This window comes from Nicotiana sylvestris, chromosome 2 (assembly GCF_000393655.2).
Source record: "Nicotiana sylvestris chromosome 2, ASM39365v2, whole genome shotgun sequence".
Taxonomy (NCBI): Eukaryota; Viridiplantae; Streptophyta; class Magnoliopsida; order Solanales; family Solanaceae; genus Nicotiana; species Nicotiana sylvestris.
The window spans coordinates 168,923,077-168,933,247 of record NC_091058.1 but is presented as its reverse complement, the minus strand read 5'-3'; positions in this window follow the sequence as shown (position 1 = coordinate 168,933,247).

Here is a 10,171-nt window from a genome sequence, read left to right as displayed (position 1 = left end):
CGATGCGGTCAAGAGATACTATGTATGATTCTTTATTCTGAATGCACTTGTTTGTATTTGGCACCTTTTAAAGATTGAAATGACGAAGGCGTTTTGTTCTGCTATCCAAACACTTTATCCCTTGTTATCCCCTTTGAGCCTTAATTGTTTTCGTTCATACCCCTCTTTCGGAATCAACGACACAATCAGGAAACGCAGGTGCCAAATATCAAAAAAAAGGGAAAAAGAAAAAAAAAGAAAGAAAAAGAAAGAAAAGAAAGGAAAAGAAAGAAAAGAAAGGAAAAATGAGGAAGGAAAAGAAAGAAAAACAGAAAGAAAGAAGAGAAACATAACAACGTAGTCTCTATGAAGTGAACCACGTTCGACTTGATCCCAAAAGGATACGTAGGCAGCCTCTCTGAGGTTCAGTCATACCAAAATAAAACCCAAAAGTCCCCAATCAAGAAACTGGGGTAAACGTTGTGAAAAATTGGATTCCGAAAGCTGTAATTATTAACCCATTTTGAATTGATTTGAGCCTTTTATACCTTTCTTTCTAACCCAATCCAAAAGCCTACATTACGGTCCAAAGAAAGACCTTCTGATCAGTTTTTGAGAAATGCCAAGTTGAGCAGGTAGAAGTAACTCATGATAGGGGCAACACTCTGGTTCAAGCGAGAAAAACAAAGTAATAATGAGAGAGTCTTATTGGTAAAAACCTTCACATGCATCATAAGGCGACGGGAGCTGAGAGAAAAAATAAATGAGAGAATCTTATTGGTGAAAACCCTCGCGGGCACCTTGAGGCGAAAGCGAGTTGGAAATGGTTAATTGGCAAAAGGTCTGTGGGTGGAAAATTGTTTCGAGGCACCGCAGGATGAACAAAGTTAAGGTTTGGGTAAAGTAGTCAACTGATGGATATTCTGGGGCAACAAAGTATGGTAATTGAAAGCTGGTTAGTTGGACAGATTGGGCCAATTAATCCAAAATTCATGTCATGACCATTGTTACCAGTTGTTCCGCTCAGATAAGTTTCCTTCTCTTTTTAAGCAGTCATCTGGTTTTGGATTCTTCTTATCCCTAACTCAAAAATCATTTCATTTCATTTTCTTTTGAGGGTTTTATCTAGCTAAGATGTGTCAAGTGCCAGTTTTGTTCAATGCAAGCAAAAAGGACTTCAAAGCTCACTACTACCTTCCAAAAATGGTAAAGCATAATGTTGTTAGAGCATGTCAACATCAACATGATGTAAAATGGAATATGGGGAGTCGCAGGAAGTTTCATCGGTGGAATAATTGGGAAATGTTGTGGGAAACGTAAAGGTTCAGACAAAGGGGTCTGAGGCATGAAACAACAGCACGGGTACAAAACATTCGGGTTGTCAAAGGTTGGGGAATGGGGAAGGTCAGTCAGAAAGTCAAGTGGTTCAAGGTCAGTTCGAGGAAGCCAGTCAACACAAAGCAAGGCAGTGGAAGGATTTCACAGCAAGAATGCCATCAACTAACCACCATTTTAAACTAAAAAAATTTGCTTTGATTGAAACAGGGGCAGAAAAGTTGTCTGTTCAAGAGGAATTCTCTATGAGGGAAAAGCAAGAAGTAATCAGGTTTGACTGCAAGTAAGGTACGGTTAAAACACAGGATAATGAGGAGTAACATAGGAATGTAGGGTAGTTTCAAATCTTGCATGTTTAGGACAAAAGTTTTTAGTTCTAAAGTGGGGAGCCCGCCCCGATAACAGAGGAATACATTTCAGTCTTTAATTTTAGGTTTTGAAGTGGGTATCCCGCCCCGATAACAGAGGAATACATTTCAGTCTTTAAATTTTAAGTTTGTTCAGTCTTTAAATTTCAAGTATTGAAGTCAGGAGCCCACTTGGAGAATGGAGGTATTAAACAATTTTAAGTAGTCGAATTCAGGAGCCCGCCTGGAGAATGGAGGTTGTTATATTTTAAGTTATAGTCAAAGTCAGGAGTCCGCCTGGAGAACAGAGACATTCAATTTCAAAATTCAGAAGTCAGGAGTCCGCCTGGAGAACAGAGACATGCAATTTCAAAATTCAAAAGTCAGGAACCCGCCTGAAGAATGGAGGTATTAAATTTTTAAGTAGTCGAAATCAGGAGCCCGCCAGGAGAATGGAGGAGTTAAAATTTTAAGCGGTCGAAATCAGGAGCCCGTCTGGAGAATGGAGGTATTAAATTTTAAGTAGTCGAAATCAGGAGCCCGCTTGGAGAATGGAGGTATTAAATTTTTAAGTAGTCGAAGTCAGGAGCCCGCCTGGGGAATGGAGGTATTAAAATTTTTAAGTAGTTGAAGTCAGGAGCCCGCCTGGAGAATTGAGGTTGTTATATTTTAAGTTGTAGTTGAAGTTAGGAGTCCGCCTGGAGAATAGAGGTATTACAATTCAAGTTTTAAATTCTCATCCAGTAACATGTACCCAGTTTTTAAATTGGGGCAGAAAGTTTTCGTTGTTGTGTTTGTGTTGTGAAGTCAGGAGCCCGCCTGGATAACAGAGGAATACATACAGTTCAAGTTTCAGAAGTTGGGAGCCCGCCCAAATAACAGAGGAATACATTTAAGTTCAAGTTTATTCAAGTCCCGTAAGTTGAAGAGAAGGAACGACATCTTAGTTAGCAATCTGGAGTAGCAACGATGGATTTCATCAGAGGAACACAAGACGATAAGGAAGTACAAGAATAAGTTTGAAGATTTTAGACAAGATCTTGTAATTTATAGTTCATAGCTTAGTCTAACTTCTTTTATTTTTGACACAGTGTAATAAGGGAGGTCAGCAAGCAGCAGAAACAGCAATCGCAGTGAAATCACAGCTCCTGGTAGTCCCAGCTACCAGACATTCCCGAACTACACTGACTTGATTCCTGTTTAGCCCAGGATATGTAGGCAACCTCTGAAGCAGGGTGCGGTCAAACTTTTCAAAAATGCTTCACAACGGAATATTTGAACAGGCAAAAATCGCTTGTATTTGCTCACTTATATTTGCACGAAAATTTTTCATGTTTCCGAGCAAAGAGGGGCAGCTGTGAGCACGTGATTTTTGCCCTATATATGAATTATTCCCAAAAAATTCAAACAAAAATGATTTTTTCTTATTTTTACAATTTTTGTGAATTTTTGTGTCATTTTCTGTTAATTGTTTGCATTTTATTTGTGCGTGTTAATTCACATGAAAATACAAAAATATGCATTTGCATTTAGGACTTAATTTCATATTTTAGCATTAATTAGGGGTTAATTTGTTTTAGAGTAAAACATGAAAATTCACAAAAAATAGTGCACTTTTGCATTTTTATTGTGAATTTGTCATGAATTAGTTTTAAACAATTTTAGGAATTAATTAGTTTTTGTTTTGAAATATATTAGGATTTTATTTTTATTGTTGCATTTTTATAAAATCAGAAAAATACAATAAAAATATATATACAAAATAAAATACAAAATAAGTAAGTAGAAGAATGGAAAAAGAAACAAAAACAAGGAATAAATAAGGGGAGGCTGCTCGCAATTGGGCCTCTTCCGAATTAAGCTTCAGCCCAAACAGTCACGCCCCATTAGCCCATAACCCGTTCCCACCCAGTCCAATTCTTTAAACTCCAAACGACGTCATTTTAGGGTTCGATCTCAGCCATTGATTCTTAATCCAACGGACGAGATCATCCTAGGATCCCCCTATATAACTATCCGAAACGTCCCCCCTACCCTATCTCTCATCGTCTTCCTCACCCCTCTCAAACCCTAGCCGCGCCGCCCTGAAACCCCTAGACCGCCGGTGGCGGTGCTGTCGTCCAATGGCGCCCAAATTTACACCTCCTCCTCGCCTTCATCTCCTCTTTCCAAAACACCAAAAATCATCCTTCGAATCAACGCCTAGCCTCTCGAATCTTGATTTTAAAATCAGACCCAAAATCCTATTTTGTCCAAACGACCCCAAATCGATACCTGATAATCCCCTAACCTTCCTCATCTTGAATCCCTAGGCGAAATCCCTCGAATCTCTCTGAAGCTCAGCATATTGGAACTAGGGTTGGTCAGCTCGGGCCTGTTTTAAGGAGCTTCGAAGTCAATTGATTTCGGTTAACGTTACCTGCCTATTTTGGCTAAAATAGACAAGTAACGTTAACTGGAATTCAATTTCGATGGGTTAATCCGCGTGGAGTCTGAGTGAGTTTCTTTTCTAGTTTCTATCTGTTTCTTTTGTTCGCCCTCTTTAGTTGTGATCTTTGTTTTCTTTGTTAGTTAGTAGTATTCATGCTTGCTTCTTTTAGTTTGATTCTGATTTCTTCTCTTTTGCTAAATTTCTGTTAATAGTTTAAATAGTTCGTCAATTAATCGTTAGTTTAATTAGGTTCTCCTTTGTTTTGTTCATATGAAGTTTGATTTGGAATTTGTTTGAGACTGATTTCAGTTATTATTAATTGTTTGTTCAATTTTAGGGTTAATTGAGATAGTGTTTAAGATAGTTTATTTGGGTATAGCTGAATAATTCATTTGTTAGTTAACTTCAGTTAGTTTTAGCTAAGGGTAAATGGGTTTGGTGTAGTCAACTAGGTTAGTTATTTTAAGAGGTAATAGGGGTAGTTTGGGCATGGGAAAAGGGTAGTTTCTTTAAGAATGGTAATTTCGAAACAAGAGCAAGGGTAGTATAGGTATTGTATGGGTAGAAGAATACCCTAGGGCCTTCTAGAATAGTACTTTAGTGTAGATTTCAATCAATTTAGGACACTAGCTTGGGTAACAAGTTAATAAATGAGGGACTAAAGTAAAAATGAAAAGGGACTGAAAAGAACACCAAAAAAATCTGATTATTCACTTTTATGTTGCCTATAAATTGGCATTCTCATGCCTTAGGGGGAGGTCTTCTTTTCAGCCCCTAAAAAATCTCACACTGAACTTTTTCCTTTCATTTTTTCAGTTTCAGAGTTAGCTTTTGAATTCAAACCAAAAATCCCAAACATAGTAGAAATCTCCAGAAAAACTAAAAAAAATGAAGAACCTACTGTTCCATTGAGGTTTTCAGTTAGTGGCTGAGTTCTAGCTTTCAAATTCTGTCTTATAGCTTGAGTTCTGGGTTTGCTGAAGTATTTTGGAAGTATTTCGAGTCTATTTGGGTGCATTTCAGTCGATTACTGGTGTTTTGTTTGGGGTATGATTTATTGACTGCTGCTTATTCCTAGTTTGAGCTGAATTCTGGTTTATTGACTGCTGCTCGCGCTGCTGCTGATCTTCTTCTTCTGTTACATATTCCATTTCCAGGTACCATTTTTGAACTCGCTGCCATGTAACTGAACTGGAAGTTGGAATAAAGAAGTTTCATCAATTCTATGTGTCAATGAATGCCTCCTGTTGATTGTTAGAACTTAGTTATTTTTGTGGTAGTTATACTGACATTGCATAAGGCTGATGATTTTGTTGTAGTACTTGGCTGTATAATGGGGACATTTACATCCTGTTTAGAACTATGTTAATTGGAGTTTATATTGGACTGTTTGGACTGTATTAACTAGACCTCGAATTTGAATTAGTTGGATTGTTAAACTCTGGAACCTGTAGCTTCAATGAAGCGTAACAGAACTTGTGTGTTAATCATAGCTAGATGAAATCATCAAAAATAGAATCAGTTTGCCATTGTTAGTTGTTATTTCCAGCTTGTTGTTCACTTAGTATAAATGAGTTGGTCATTGTTTCAAGTCTGCGTGAGTAGTAAAATATGATACTAGCCTCATGTTTACATAATTAATTTGTAATGACCTGGATTGCCTAATTCAAAACAATTGTTCCATTTTGTGTTTGTAAATCACGTTCCATTTGGAATTTCACATTAATAGTATTGGAGAGTTCAAGTTAAAGTCAGTAGGTAAAATAACTGAAATTAAAATTCAGTCACTTAACGTTTGGTGCATTTGGACCCGTTGAGAATCAATTTCAGTAGGTGTTCTCATCTATTTGGGCTATCAGATCTCCCAGGTGCCTTTGGGCCTTATCACTTGATTTGGAGGCCCAGGTCCTGTCATAAGTATTTGTCTATTTGGACCTGGGCCAAGCTTCACTGGTCTACCCTCTGTCCAGTGTGGATTGATGTCAGGCCCAATATATTGGTTGGTTGAAATTTTGTCTTGCCTGCATGTGTCATTTGCTTCGGGCTCCTTGGGCCTAAGACTGAAATGGCCTCTGATTCATTAGCCCTTAAATGACAGGCTAGGGGCTTTAAGTTAGGTAGCGGGTTCAAGCTAAGAGGTTCGTCCTTTTGTTTGGACCCAGACTTGAACTCGAAACCCGGACATTGATGTTTTCTTTTAGAAACAAAAAACAAAAAATAGAAAAATATAGTCGCTCTTAGGTTTACCCTTTAAAAAAAATGAGATGAGTCTCGCTCAAGAACACACAAAATGCGGGGCCCTCAATAATTGGTTGTCGAAATACTTAGAAATTTGGGACGGGCCGTTTAACGAATTTCGCGGCCTTCCCAAAAGATAATGACACATTAGACACTTTAGACGCGATTTTAATAAAATTACCTTCTTAAGTTCGGGTGTGAATTTCATGCGACCCAAATCCAAATCCCAAAACGTTGAATAGAGTGTGTTTAGGATTGCGGGTGCATTTCATGTGACGCGATTAGAAGGCACGCCTTAAACGACGTTCACTTTCTTTTAAATAAATACATGTTGAATAAAAGCGGTTAAAAGTAAAATTGGCACATAGGCTCTTCATGTGATAAAATCAGATAAACGGCTAAATGCAACAGTGAAGCGACCGTACTAGAACCACAGAACCCGGGAATGCCTAACACCTTCTCCCGGGTTAACAGAATTCCTTACTCAGATTTCTGGTTCGCGGACTGTTAACAAAGTCAATAATTTCCTCGATTTGGGATTCAACCGGTGACTTGGGACACCATAAATCTCTCAAGTGGCGACTCTGAATCTCTTAATAAATAAATCCCGTCTCGATTGTCGTTTAATTGGAAAAACTCCTTATACACCCTCCCCGGGGTGTAGTGCCAAAAGGAGGTGTGACATCAATTACTTGAAATTCATTGATAAATGTTACATCTTTTATTGTGAGATAGTCTTATCTACTTTCGTGGTTATACATTATTTTTCTTATTGTTGAGTTAATCGGTGTTGAAGTTGTGAAAGTCGTTAACTCGTTGAGGCGAAATTTGTTATTGTTGAGACATCTATCTTATTAAGAATTTTACATTCATTTTTATTGTTGACATTCTTATATATGTTATGGTGGAGCCATGGGCTATTGTTGTGGAAACATTGGTGTTGTTGTTGGCAAGTTGTGATATATGAGTACTTGTGGTGTGAATTTTTATTTTGATATGATATTGATGCACATGCAGCGGTATAAGGCTTGGAGTTAATGTGCATGTGGCAGTATAAGGTGGGACTTATTTGCGTGTTGCTTGTAGGGGAACTATGTGAAGCCACGTGGTATCATAAGGTGGGTTAAAGTGCGTGTAGCTATTTCGGAAAAACTATTTTTGAAAACCTATTTCAAATGTAAGGCTCACACGGTGTCACGACCCAGATTTCCCACCGTCGGGACCGTGATAGCACCTAATATCGCACTCGCTAGGCAAGCCAACGTTAGAGTTATAATCACCTTTTTCCTTTGCATTTTCATAGTTAAGATTAACAAAAGCTAATTCAAACAGAAATAAAAGCGGAAGTACGTATTTAACTGATTATGCTTATACTATTAACAACACCGAACAGTTACCACCTAGAAACTGGTGTCACAACTCACGAACTTTCTACAAATTACTATAAATACTGGCCTGAAAGAAAAATACATCTGTCTCGAAAGTAAATAAAATAGAGATATGAATATAGGAGGGGACGTTAGGTCCTGCGGACGCCTACAGGACTACCTTGGGTCTCCTTGATAAATGCTTGAAACCGACCTCTCGATCAGCCACAACCAACTCCAAAATCTGCATAGAAAGTGCAGAGTGTAGTATCAGTACAACCGACCCCATGTATTGTTATGTGCCGAGCCTAACCTCGACGAGGCTACCACGGGGCATGTACAATGTAACCTGCAACAATATATAATAAAGCAAAAAGGAAATACGAAACGAAATTGAACAGTAACTTGCGGCAAATAAATAGGGAACCCAAATAATTTGCCAATACTCAGCTATAACTAATCCTTAAGAGAGTTACAATACCACGGAATAAAATCCCAATAGAGGAAGAATACATAAACAATAAAATGATACGGCGTGTATCTCGATCCCACCATATAACAAGTAACAATATAAACATTCACCCTTATTACTCCTTGTTGCGGTGTGCAGCCCGATCCCACCAGTCTACCCTTATTACTCCTCAATATATCACCCTTATTTCTCCTATTGTGATATGCAACCCGATCCCACCTGTCCACCCTTATTATTCCTTGTTGCGAAGCGCAACCCCATCCCACCAAGCATCACATTTCACCCTTATTCCTCCTGTTGCGGCGTGCAACCCGATCCCACCATATCAGTACCAATCACAAAATAAAAACAAGTATTTCACAATTTAGCTCAAAACCCTCCACAACATTTGTACCTCAAACCAAAACAATGGAAAATCTATACAATTATGAAATTTTATCAGTTAATAGTTAATACTACACAGCGAGACGAACCAAAGTGTACCATAAAGCACCAATAAACCAACTCAAACTAACAATGTAATACAATGAAACTACGGAATAATTAATACCTCCAATAGAGAAAACAACATTTAACAAGAATCAATTAGACATGGAAGCATTAATAAGCAAGTAGCAGTTAAGACAGGAAAACAATATACTAGCAACGAGGAAGGGAACATGCTAAACAGATAATTTGACAGCGCATAGGTACTCGTCACCCCACTTATACGCCACACATATGTAATTTCACATAGCAACTAAGTTGGGGATCCCTAATCCCTTGAGTTAAGGTTAGACCAAATACTTACCTGCTCCGCATATCGGACTCAGACCCCCAGGTAGCTGCCTCCACAGGCTAACCTCTCCACTGCACACGAATCGAAGGATAACTCTTCGATCTCAACTGACAAACTTGCCGGTCTAGAATAACTACCGGGTCCTCCTCGTAGGTCAAGTCCTTGTGCAACTGGATAGTGCTGAGGTCTAACACGTGGGATGGATCACCGTGATACTTCCGAAGCATGGACACATGGAACACTGGATGTACTGCTGATAAACCTGGTGGCAACGCAAGTCTGCAGGCCATCTCTCCCACTCGATCAAGGATCTCAAAATGCCTGATGAACCTAGGGCTTAATTTGTCCTTCTTATCGCATCACACTCTTCATGGGTGACACCCGAAGCAATACTCTCTCTCCGACCATAAATGCCACATCACAAACCTTACGGTCGGCATAACTCTTTTGCCTGGACTGAACTCTACGAAGTCTATCCTGAATGATCTTAACCTTATCTAAGGCATCCTGTACTAAATTTGTGCCCAATAACCGAGCCTTCCCCAGTTGAAACCATCCAACCGGCGATCGACACCATCTACCATACAACGCCTCATAGGGAGCCATCTGGATGCTCGACTAATAACTGTTGTTATAGGAAAACTCCGCTAACTGCAAGAATTGATCCCAAGAACCTCCAAAGTCAATAACATAGGCACGAAGCATATCCTCCAAAATTTGGATAGTACACTCGAACTGTCTGTCTAAGGATGAAATGTCGTGCTTAACTCGACCCACATACCTAACTCACACTGTATTGCCCTCCAGAAATGCGAGGTAAACTGTGTACCTCGATTAGAAATGATAGACACAGGCACACCATGAAGATAAACGATCTCACGGATATAGATCTCTGTCAACTACTCCGAAGAATAGGAAACTGCCACAGGAATGAAATGCGCTGACTTAGTCAGTCTCTCCACAATAACCCATACTGCATCGAACTTTCTCTGAGTCCGTGGGAGTCCAACAACAAAATCCATAGTGATACGCTCCTACTTCCACTCAGGAATCTCAATCTTCTGAAGTAAACCACCAGGTCTCTGATGCTCGTACTTTACCTGCTGACAATTCAAACACCGGGCTACATATGCGTCAATATCCTTCTTCATCCTTCTCCACCAATAATATTGCCGCAAGTCCTGATACATCTTAGCGGCGCCCAGATGAATAGAATATCGAGAA